Source organism: Liolophura sinensis, chromosome 3 (assembly GCF_032854445.1).
Source record: "Liolophura sinensis isolate JHLJ2023 chromosome 3, CUHK_Ljap_v2, whole genome shotgun sequence".
NCBI classification, from domain to species: domain Eukaryota; kingdom Metazoa; phylum Mollusca; class Polyplacophora; order Chitonida; family Chitonidae; genus Liolophura; species Liolophura sinensis.
This window is the reverse complement of record NC_088297.1, coordinates 11559522-11572880: the sequence shown is the minus strand read 5'-3', so window position 1 is coordinate 11572880 and position 13359 is coordinate 11559522.

Sequence of the window (13359 nt, the reverse complement as noted above, 5' to 3'; positions counted from 1 at the left end):
ATTCACCACGAGACCTCATGGACACAAAATGTTTCCGTTTCGATCGAATATCTAGTTCAAACAAATCGGTTTTTCTGAAAGGTTAAAGAAGATAATCGATATGGCCTGGGAGTATTTCGATATATCGATTTTTCCAATGAAAGGCTTTTAGATTTTGAGTAATTTTACACCAGTGACGGCTACTAGGCCTATTTACCAATTTACATCACTGTATATATACTTTTTTACCTGATTCTACTTAAGCCACGTTGCTAGAGGACGTGTATTTATTTATTTATTTGATTGGTGTTTTACGCCGTACTCAAGAATATTTCACTTATACGACGGCGGCCAGCATTATGGTGGGTGTAAACCGGGAAACCCACGACCATCCGCAGGTTGCTGCGGACCTTCCCACGTACGGCTGGAGAGGAAGCCAGCATGAGCTGGACTTGAACTCACAGCATTAGTGAGAGACTCCTGGGTCATTACGCTGCGCTAGCGCGCTAACCAACTGAGCCACGGAGGCCCCCTAGAGGACGTGTAATTTGTTAGTATTTAAACAAATAAATTTATTGAACAGTTAGAAAAAACCCTGACTGGGGTAAATTGACAAGAGGTCGTATTTCATCGGTTAAGTCTGACCATTTGCCATCTATCACACTGTCGTCACTGCTCTGGTCTTACTCTCTATTCTGTACGTCTACCACACTGTCGTCGCTGCTCTGGTCTTACTCTCCATTCTGTACGTCTATAACACTGTCGTCGCTGCTCTAGTCTTACTCTCTATTCTGTACGTCTATCACACTGTCGTCGCTGCTCTGGTCTTACTCTTTATTCTGTACGTCTATCACACTGTCGCCGCTGCTCTGGTCTTACTCTCCATTCTGTACGTCTATCACACTGTTGTCGCTGCTCTGGTCTTACTCTCTATTCTGTACGTCTATAACACTGTCGTCGCTGCTCTGGTCTTACTCTCTATTCTGTACGTCTACCACACTGTCGTCGCTGCTCTGGTCTTACTCTCTATTCTGTACGTCTATCACACTGTCGTCGCTGCTCTGGTCTTACTCTCTATTCTGTACGTCTATCGCTCTGTCGTCGCTGCTCTGGTCTTACTCTCTATTCTGTACGTCTATCGCCCTGTCGTCGCTGCTCTGGTCTTACTCTCCATTCTGTACGTCTTTAATTATATTCACTCGAATTAGACCGTTTTCCTTTACCAACCGTCACATTTGATTATTTTGTATCATTTGCCTTGGATAAACCCCAATCAACGAAATTTACAACACCTTAAAAACAAGTGCTAGGTAGTAATTTTAATTTTTCAAGGGACAAGTTTTCAGGCACAAATATTTTACAGTAAATTGTAACAGCTAGATTAAGGCCTAAATTAGTGAAATAACCGGACGTTAAAGGAGGAATTGCGGTGTATGACAGAACGGAGCATGTTTTAATTGTGTATTGTATTGATTGATTGATTGATTTCTTTATTTAATTGGTTTTTTACGCCGTACTCAAGAAAATTTCGTTTATTCGACGGCGACCAGCATTATGGTGGGAAGAAACCAGGCAGAGCCCAGGGGAAACCCACGGACCATCCGCAGGTTGTTGGCACTTTCCAACGTAGGGCCGGAGATGAAGCCAGCATGAGCTGGATTTGAACTTACAACGGCCGCATTGGCTGCTTGTCCATTCTGCTACACTAGCGCTCTAACCGCCCGGTTACGGAGGCTCTTGTGTTATTGATGATCCAATAACAGGATTAAGCAGGATTGACAGAGACAGTCATGTTTTTGTTCGGAGACGGGTAATAATCTGCATCAAGCAAACTTCATAACACTGAAGCAGGATTTGATAGTTTTAGTTTAACAACGTTTCAGTTTATGTGTCGGGTTTTCCTCCACCGGGGTGCGGCATCCCCCCCCCCCCCCCCCAAGGAACTGCAAGACCAGCTTGTCCGCTCAACGAACCTTCCAGACCACGTGCTATTGTGGCCGAGACAACACACGGCATTTTTATCAACAGTTTTGATGCTTACTCTACCGAAATCGTCCGCCATGTAAAATTTAAAAAAAGCTCTCTTTTCTTGCTGACGATGTCTAAACGTGAGTTAGACAATGTCACGCCTGATCAATATAAACAAAGGTCGACACTGAACACGGCTTGGGCTTTCTGCAATCTTCCCAACCACTAAACACGAGAACGCTCTTTTGTGCGTGGAGGTATGATTTGGCAATCACAAACAGCGATGGATTTCCGCTCGGACGTTTTGTGTGTTATTCTCGCAAGTTCTCGCCAGATGTGGACGCTCTCGACATAATCTCCAAGAAAACATATCTTGCACTGCGCATTTTCAGTGATCGTGCGCGCAAGGTGGACAAACAGTTCTTTTTGAGCATAGGCATACAGTCAAACGGTATCATGGAGAGAAATAATATTTATTCAAAATGTAACTGGATTCCTTGGATGAATATCAAGAAATACCAATTTTTACAAAGAATCAGATGAAAAAATATTTAAACAATATGAATGTTTGTCCGTTATAACTGTTGAATCATTTCGCGTGCGTTAATACGCTGTATTGGAAAATATAATTAGACGAGTATTTGCACTAGCAACAAGTAAATCAACACTGATCTCAGTCACGGGCTAAACCACAAGGCAGTGAGACTGCATGTGCTCCTTTCTCAGGTAAGAACGGAGACCAGAGATATAACCTCAATGATATCAGTTAACAGATGAAAGATTTTTCGATGCATGTCACGGCACAGTCCGCACTATTGTATATATACCATCGTGGAAAAACTCAATTATTAGTGTATGGTTGTTTTGTGAACATCGCGGTACTTTTGATAAATCATATTCGTCTGTGGTGTTTTTGAACAAATCTTACCATTTAAGAAATAAAATTGAAAGGACGTGGACTTTTAGTAATTAAACCCGGATTAAAACTTGTCTGTGTGTTGTTTTCAGATCTTTCAGTGTTATTATTACAAACTGCATATTGAATTTAGGATATGGTATATTAATACCTGTCGCTCCGTTATATAAAATAATCTTTATTTTTTTGAACAGTTATCAATAAACATGCACAATGCCAGACTTACCTTGAGCTGCTAGAAATAAGGTCGTGCCCGCCATCGCGAGCAGAAGTTGGGCGATCATGTCTGCTTCTGGTTAAAACTACCTGGAAGAAAAAATAAAACAAGTTGAGACTGAGGATAAAGCAAACAAGAAGATGATCTCCTCCCCAGCAGCCGACGAGACGGCCCACAGAGGTTTTGGATCCGTTGTAGAAGATCCAGTTTATTTGTAGGCACCTGAGCCGCTTTTAAGCGCAAGGCACCGTTTGTCATCAAAGTGACAGTCATCTTTTGGCTCTCCATCGAGACGGTTCTGTGACTAAGCGAACATGAACTGATCATCGTTCAGAAAAAAGGCAAAGCACATCTTTTTTTTTCATGTGTTTTTTCATCCCTACTCGCAGTTCCTAAATCGGTTAATCTTACATAATCTTTCCCAGATCTTGTACTTTATCTTTGATGACTAAATTTTTCTTTTTTTGCGCACTCAAAAGCCTTAAGAAAGTCCATGGACATGAACTACGTCAATAATGTAATCAGATGAACAATGGTCAAATAGACTGACCCGGTCAGTTAACGCAAGCCCTGTTGTATCCTAAAGGATTACCAGAGCCCCGCGGGGCACAAGTTTTGAAACTTTGCTCTCGTGTTTCACACAGCTTAAGTGAACGAAGACATCCTGGGCAGATTGGTCATTGTCCTTTTTCGCCTCGCATCGTTCCTTCATGTAATCACAATATATTCATCTTGACAATTAATCAATAAATCAGACCATAGAATGTAACAAATGTTACAAATGACTCGTACGCTCTAAAACTAATCTATTAATTTTAACAGAACGTCTGTTGTCTGATCGCTTCTACAGTGTATTCTGTTATTATAATATAATACGGTGTCATATCCAACATAATCAGCCGTTTTTCCGACGGGAATTAATAGAATACCTGTGTTATATTTTAGAAAATAATCTGCATCAAGAACAGAATACACCGTAGTGTTTCTCAGACAACAGCATGTTTTTGTTAAATTTAACAAATTATTTTTGGAGAGTACGTCAGGATAAGACAGCAACTTTTGCATACACTTAAAGATCATTGCACATGTACATATGTACAGCTAACATACGGTAACTCCGATCGATCTTCAAGTCCTTAATTTGGCACAAGTCCCGACAATGCTGGATGTCTGGATCTAAATGTTGGGGATTTCAACTCAACAGGAAAGTCAAAAATCACTGCCCGATCCGCTCTCCGGAAAATCTCAAGATTTCTAAAATCCGTCACGCACTTTCCGAATTTAGGTCGATGGATGTAGATATACCGAGAATTTGGCAAAGGGCTAGAATAGTTTTTGGTACAACCCTGTACGCGGACATCTTGATGGCTGAATCGAATCAAATCAGCAGAATTCCGCATTGATATCATTTCAGTAGCTTGAGAAGAACTTGTTTTCTTTATACGATAGTCTATTGAGCAATCGTCATGAAATAAATGACGCGAAATATAGATATACTTCGTGCTGAGCTATTTCGCACGAAGACCAATAAACACACATTAGAGGCCACCAGAATCATAGCAAGTGTAATGGTACTGACAGGTGTCAATGCTAGGATTAAATTCAGGTTTAGGAAAGGAAATTGCTGGTTTGCAAATGGTAGTTCGCCAGTAAATTGCCGAAGGCCTAGTGGTTTTACCCAAGCACTCCGGTTTCATCCACACCTAAAATCGGCTGCAATATTTTATTCAATGCTGCTGAGCAAATGGAGTCATGTGAACGGAGTTTATGAATATCTTCGCAAAGAAGTACTATACACAACAACGCCAATCAAGCTATGATTAAAGTGTCCCATACACATATTTATTCATTTCATTGGTGCTCTACTCCAATACTCACATAATATTTCAATAATACGACCGCGGCCGGAATTATTTTGAGAGGAAACCGGACAAAGCCCGGGGAAACCAACAACTATCCGCAGGTTTGTGGCAGACGTTCCCAACAGCATGAGCTGGACTTGAGCTCACACCTCCTAGGTCATTGCGCCACACTGGCGTGCTAACCCCTCCGCCACGGAGGCCCACATAGCAGAGCTGGATATGGATCAACAGCTAGACGTCGAGCAAACAAATGAGATAACAGAAATAATACTTTTGCTTCACGGTATTCCTGAGGCAATCTCTTCCACATAAAAAATACGGCAAAACTTGATCAAATCAACAAGGACGGTGCTTTGAAGGTTATAAAGGATAACTGAAAGGCAATACATTAGAAGATATTCTTCTTAGTTATTTAGAGAACATCTCAGAAAAATCTTTGACGAGGTTTTCATAAATGGAAAAATAGTAATCAAGTCAAAACGGAAAGTTGGTTTGGCGGTTTTGAATGATATAATTAGAAACACACGAGAAGATGTTTCCATGTATTTAGACAACCATCGTGGCAGAACCTTAGAAAAGGATCTCATAAATGAAACAAAAGTGTGTTCAAATCAATACGGAAAAATGCCATGGATTTTGTGAATGATGCCGCCCAAATACAGTGAGATGAACATTGTTAAAGTAAATCCTTACTGTATACGATAATCCAAATCTTTGAGGACAAAAATATAATAGAACATATATCGAGCTGACGTACCTAGAAACGTTGCGTTCAATTGTTTCCCCCCACGAGTTCTTGCCTAAGTCAGCGCTCGTCAAACTTAGAATTCCATGGAACGTCTTAGAATCGACCGGCCTAGTCGACGTCGCTAAGACCTATGCCAAAAGAATGCGATCGCGCCGGGTGTACACGGTAAAGATTAAAACCTGACGGCTATAGTCACGTGATCCAGTGTGACAACACTTGGCGAGATATCCAGACCGCCACGGCGGAGATTACCGATTGGACTTAATATGAGATTTGACAGGTTTTGATGTTTTCCTGCGTCTGTGTTGCAGGTTTGTTTAAAGTTTTTAGTTTGGTTCTTTTTTCTTTTTCGAGTCTTTGCACAAGTGAAAGAGTGCAAATCCGTATCAGACTACAGAAAAACGAATCCTCACTTCAGAATCGATGATCTGGACGTTGTTTCTTTCTGTTGGTAAATTTGCAGCAGATTGGATCAGAGATGCCTGCGCTCTTCATTTTCGATGAAAACAATATATCCTTATGTGGATTTTAGCAACCGAGGCAATTTTAGAAAATCAGTGTTGGATGAAAGCAGACAAGGCGATTTTAATGTGAGCGGTTTCTCAGACAATTTAATAATATGCATGTCATTACAGTTGAGCAAATACGACCAAAAAGATAGTTATCTGTCCGATTACAATACTAAAACTATACTAACAAATAACTGCTGAAATAACATTGCTGCTCTAGTGTTGTTCATTACAATAGAAACACAATGAAGAAAACCTAAAAGATCAGGTTTATAGATGCAATTGTATTTGATCACCAAAATGAGCATCCCGAATTCTACCAGCCCATCGTTAGAGGAATTGCATGACCAACGTGACGATATAGTTAAAGAAAGAATACAAACAGACCAGCAATGGCAGTGTGATAACTTGCAAAAGTGGAAATAGGGAAAACAAATACATGCAGTGATGTTTATTGGTATATACTAGTATTAGGCTTCAGTTGTGTAGAATTAGTCAAACTGCTGTGTCGTCATCATATTTAGCACACAATGACATTAAAACACCACTGGTCGACTTATCGCAGATAACAAGTGATGTGCGTTTTCGTAAGTTTACGCCGATGGTTTGAGAATAAATGAGACACAGCCATTTTTGCCCAGGCCAGAATTTCTGACGCTAGTAAGACAAGAAACTAATGTTTACAAGCGAAAGACTGTGTGGAAAAGGAGAATAATGGAGCCACTTGTTTGTAGGTGATGGGCAAACTTTAAGCATGATGCCGATCGGGGAACTTTGTTATGCGGTCCAAGAGAAATTTGTCGAGATCATATTTGCCGGAATGCAACAAATGTTGACGTTGTGAAGCAGTCAGTCGATTAATCGATTGGCTTATTTCACCTCGTGCGACTCGGTCACGACATTTAGGCCGTTAGTTGGGTGGTTACTAAAAACATGACCGTGCTTTTAAAGGCGGACGCGGACACTGGACTACATGGCTACGTGAATCACTAAATTAGTGTATAAACAGCGACGACCTGGGAACCTCTTAAATGTTGTCTCACACTGAATTCCGTCAGAAACAAAACAAATGTAAACTTAGTCGCCGGTGTTCATATTGGATTATGTGTGTATCGGATATGTTGGATTTACGTCATAGTTGTTTTCTGACGGACAGAAAGCAAAAAATATATCAAGTTTAAGCCAAGGTGAAATCCAACAGAATCGTTTGAGCAAGGCATTTGAATTGTGAAGTTATTTGTTAAGGAAAACTTTCTAGAAACAATGTTTTTTTTTAAATTTTATTTGTTAAACATGCTAAATTGTTTCCATTCAGTGTTTTATCAACACGATCAACATTATTTCGCTGTAAGACAGCAAACAAAATGGCTACGAAGCAGTATGTACATTGTCGGACAGATTTACCGGCGTAAATTACTCATCATAGCAACGATTTCACGGAATAGTCCTATCATGATAAAAGCGGTAGGATGCCAGAGTGCAATATTTGGAAATTGTTCCATGTCGCTGCATGTACGGCAGCCATGTTAGTTGACTCAAGACCTTTTTGATCGGCATGTCTTCAATCCAACTGATCACGTGATTCAATATCTGTGTGCATTTCTCAGCCCTATACCCAGACTACACATTCTTCATTCAATCCCTTTAAGTCCCCAGAGAGCCGCATCTATTGACACGACGATTTAGTGAGCAAATAGCAAAATAAACAACAGAGAACTCAGTTACATCGTCTGGTTTGAAGATGACAAGATGGCCGCCGGTAGTCATGGATACAGTTCATGGCACTATAATAGTACAAGACAAGATGACTGAAAATCTCACTCAGCGTCCTGACTTCAAGTGGAAATCCTTGTACACGTTTATTTGGTCGCCTTGCTTAAAATTACTGCATTTAGGTGGCGGCAGTTTGGCTTTTGCGTGGAAAAAAATTCAGAACAAACAGCCAATAAATCGCATCGTGCCATGTACACCTGAAAAAACTGTGCGTTTACAAGCCTCACCCGTATCAGCGTTATATTAGGTGTCAAATTACATTCCTAGTCAAATTAGAATTCAGGTTAACGAAATCCAATGTCGAAACTCTAGAGAGTTCCATTTCCATTTGTTGACCTGTTGTCAGATTTGATCATCAGAGAAGAGGTAAGCCTTTGAAGTAAATGACTTGTATATATCTGGAACCCTGGCTGATCCAGAGACAGTTTCATTTCAAAGATATGAGTAGTTGGTGACTGAAAAATACCTGATTAGATTCATGAAAAAGCATATATAGCACAAATCGTCATAGACCTAATACATTTTCTGCCATTAAGTCGCAGAATATAGTAGTGAATTGATCTAAGGGTCATGTGGCTGGGTTGCTTTATGGTGAGAGGATATACATCTAAAGCAAGGACGCCGTTTTAAAAGTTGAGCCGTGGCTGTTCCGATTTCTGAAGTAATGATTACAAGCGACTACACAAACGGCTCATAAACTTAGAAATTTTGCGTTCTTAATTCTTTATCGCTTCAGGAAATGCTTAATGTTTTAGACTGCTCACACATGATCCTTTAAAAATTTATCGCCTTCATACAATTTTCTAGATATAGATTTTTCTGAATATAGGAGTCAGAAATCTTGAGTAGGCGTTAAGGCACAAACACGAATGTCGATCTCCATGCGAAGGATTCGATGGGTATGGCATTCATTTGTGTTCAATTTGAACTGGGCGGCAGCTACATTTCAGAGGTTGCATTTTGGCGACGACACAAGGTAAACAAACTGCAAGAGGTGAAGCGAGTTCAAAGTCATTTCTGCACCGAGGCGAGGTTAGAGCCAGCTTTGATAAGGGTTTAATTTCAAAGATGTATTTACCAGCCCAATGACTGTGCCAAGCTAAGCGAGCGAAAGTAGACTTGACCTTGAGTTGGCTCTAACTTCCAAAGATGCCCATAAGGAGGAGAAAAATCTTTCAAAACATCTCGGTAGCCAGATTTAGAAATGTCACCTAGTCCACGAAAACGGTCGATAAAACGAGATTCGGCAAAATCGAACTGGCGCAAGGCAATAATTTACATTTATTGGTCACAGCGCTGTATGTTACGTGGACATTGTCCGTGAGTAAGCGAAGGGTTGTGAGACGACAGACGGCCTCGGAGTCACGGCGATTGTATGTAAACTAACAATATATGAGTTCACCAAATTTAGTAAGGTGAAATCTCATTATCTCAAGAGAATGTCCTTATTCCCAGTGCTCTTTCTCATTTTGGTTGAAGCTGTTTTGATATGATCGTTAGTTAAATGCTGCAAGATAAGTTAGAACAATTAACAGTCAGTGTTTTGTGGTGAACAGAAGTGCTCTTCGCACGCAAAATAAAGACTTATAGAACAAAGCCGTGACCGAAAAGTACTGAAAGGTTCTCATACTTGTAGTACTCTTGAGAAAGGTCAAAAAACACCGGAGAGTGCTGTGAAGCAGCGGTTCAGTACTCTTATTATTATATCAAAACCAAAGATACTCTTGAGAAATAGCCAAGGACAGCTGTGTGAGATCGTAGTTCACTTCTCTTCTTATTACTTCAAAACCAAAGTTACCCTTGCGAAGTGTTGAAATACCCGGGCAGTACGGTTTGGCAGTTGTCCAATACTTCTGTTGTTACCTCAAAGCCAGTAGTACTTTGTAAATACAATCTAGTGGGCCATTTTACTTTTATCAAAGCTGGCCTTCGAGGACGATGTTTCGGGTGAGACAGCATTAGATTCTGAACTGCTTCTCAGAATCGAATAAATACTACTGCAATAAAAAAAGTTATGGTCAAACGTGTTATCATGTTCAGAACAACATAAGGTTTTGAACCCCTGCCCGGCAAAGGAAAAGAACTAGCTTTGGCAGTGAAACATTTTCATTGGAGCTGAAAAGGGGATATTGATAAAAAGCTAGTCAGTCGGTAGTAGATCATCTGCTGGAACAAGTTAAGAGGACATCGTTACATTTCAGACTGGCATTTCGTTGAAGGCCTTAAAACTAGACGTCTAAATGACGTCTAAAATCATTGTGAAGACATTGGACAAAAGAAACCCGAGCCGTACGTAGGAATGCCTTTCAGCAGCCTGCGGATGGTTTCCCCCGGGATATGCTGGGTTTCCTTCCACCACAATGCTGGCGGCAGTCGTATAAGTTAAATATTCTTGAGTACGGCGTAAAACACCAATCAAATAAAATAAATCTAATCAAAAGAAACCCGACAATTTGACATGCGTGATAGATCTATCAGCTGCCGTATTCTGTTTTAGCTCTATACTTCTGCCTTGATTTTCCACTCTGTAACAAGGCCGTAAAAAGAACATCCATGGTATGTAAGGAGAACACGGGATGAATGCTGGATGCTTTGAGCAGATATTAACCTCACTTATGTTGCTTTACGACAAAACCATGCACTCTTTCACAATGGGAGCTAGGAAGACAAAGTGTATCAGAGACATCAGCATAAAGCACAGACATTCTTAGGGTTTTTTTTGAGTTAAACGTCATTTTGGGAATTGCTTCCGATAACGAAGACAAGTCTGATAATATTACTTTGTACAGCAGCAGGTTTAGGTGGAACAATCTCTGTTTCCCCCATAATGTTGTTTTACCTTAATATCCAGAAGTATGAAACGAGTACAACCCTTGGTATATATAATGGTCCTTCATGGATTTTCGTACGATTCCAATTCTGGCTAGTGGAAAGTTTGTCCACAATTCGGACTCAAGATACTGGCTAGTTTGCCGTATGGGTAAATGTATCTCTGTTTCACCATTTCGTTTCCTCTACTTTTAAATCAAATCAGTAATTGAATCTATTGTAGGTTTCTGAATAGTTAAAATAAAACCCTGCCTGTGGTAAATTGACAAAAGGTCTCATTTGACCGGTTACGTGTGATCATTTGCCGACTGTCACACTGTCGTCGCTCTCTACGTGGTCTTACTTTCTACGCTGTATATCTTTAATAATACTGAAAACAAAGAGCTTTGTTTTTAATTTTTTGGCTTAATAACTGGAAGATGGGGACTCAGATGAAGAAGCTTTTGTGAAAGGCAATCTTCATATAGTGTTGATAACGTGGCATTTGATCTCTTTTGGAATGTACTTTTTCCACTTTCATTTGCTTAACTATGTAGGATTAAAATTGTACTCTTCTTCGTAATGACGTCTAATTCGCCTTAATCTGGGGCTAGGGGTTTTATATTCATCGTGTTAAATTACATCTTCACGTTGGATATACAAAACAGTTGCAGTCAAAGTGTAACTAAGATAATATCTGGATTATCGGCAAACTTATACACTAATATTATATACAAAAGATTTGAACATTTCATTCATTGTCGGGGGCCTCCATGGCCAAGGTGGTTAGCACGCCAGCACGGTGCAATGGCCCAGGAGCCTCTCACCAATGCGGTCGCTATGAGTTCAATTCTAGGTCAAGCCTCTGCCCGTAAGTGGGAAGGTCTTTCAACAACCTGCTGATGGTCGTGGATTTTCCCCGGGCTCTGCCCGATTTCCCTCCACAACAATGCTGGCCGCCGTCGTACAAGTAAAATAGTCTTGAGGCCTGGAACGATTATTTTGAGTGACGGCTGGAATACGAGTGCGTGTTCCAAGCGCATTCCGAGTACAACATGATGGTATCCCTCTTAATGTGGGACATAGACTATGGTTTTAAAGCTGGCGTTCGTACGCGGTATATTGAATGTAAAAATGTCATAGAGTAACAAGGACAAGTGTGGCATAAATCTGTGCGTCGAAAGAGACATTCGTATACCAGCCGTCAACCAATACGGACGTTTCTAATCAATAATCGCAAGGCCAATTCCCAAAACGACGTACAGCACAAAGCAAAAGAGACAATAGGAGATTGGACAGGAACAGAGCTGCATTTCGTGATTTAGACCACATCAAAACGACAGTAACATCGGATGCAAAGGTTGAAGAAATTTACTCCGTGGTCACACCGGGATTTGAGCTCAGATATCCTGATCCGCAAATCTAGCTCTTTAAAGGGAAATTCCCATTGGTACACCTCTTTATTTATTTATTTCCTTGAAGCAGGATAATTCAATGCTTGCTACAATATAACTGCGAAAAAATGCCCCCATCCCAACCCCCATCCCAACCCCTACCCCACCCCCCACACAGCATATGAGTCTCTCCAGACAAATGTTATAAACACTTGTTTTGGTTTCTGTGCAAAACAAGGCCAAAATTCTAGGACAATTTAACGTGCAAAAGAAAATATCTTTCGTCTCATCGAGTTCTTCTTTTTTATATTTTAACACAGCAAGCTTTCTTGAATTTGTTTTGTATCCAGAAGAACGGAAAAAAGATAACACAAGAAAAATAGAAAGTCTGCACCAATGTCCTACCTTATCAAAAATGATATCCGGGGAACAGTTATCAGCAAAATCCGGTAGAATTCCCGTTTGAGATTCACGACGGTTTGATGGTCCCCAAGCTGAGTCGTCGTTGTTGTTGTTACAGTACGATAGTAGACCCCTTCTCTGGTTAACTGACAATACACCGCTCACATCGGCTTACGGCGTCTTTTATAGATGGCCAATATGCAAATTCGATGGAAGGGCAGTTGGACAGCGCATACAAGTATCGACTGTACATTCCTTACAGAGCTACAGGGAGGCTTTGTTGACAAATACCTCGGTTTCAATTTGGGATGATGCGGTATTTACTGGCAGGAGCGAGCCAGGACACATGGGAGAAGAGGAGGATAGAGGGTGAAGAGGGAGGGAGGTGGGGACTTGCAAAGAGGAGGGAAACTCATAGATGCTCTGATCGAAGAATAAATACCTGTAACGTTTCTTTGTTTGCTAGCGGTGTTTGCGTTGACAACACAACAGGGCCGGCGGCAGCTCTCTGTTCATCAGGTCAGCTAAGATCGGCCACCCTACCGCTGAGGTGTCTGGGTATGGGGAGAGGGAAAAAAGTCAGGGGACAAGACAGACAGAAGCAGCGTTATTGTGGTCTGGGAGGAGAACCTTTAAGAGCAAATAAGTTCAGCCTTCACGTGAATTCGCAGGAAAAAGGGTTGGTCATTGACGAAGAAGAGATGAATAGATATGATGTTGTGGAAGAAAATACATTTTGACAACCCCCCTACAATGTGGAAATTATGCGGGCTGATAAATATA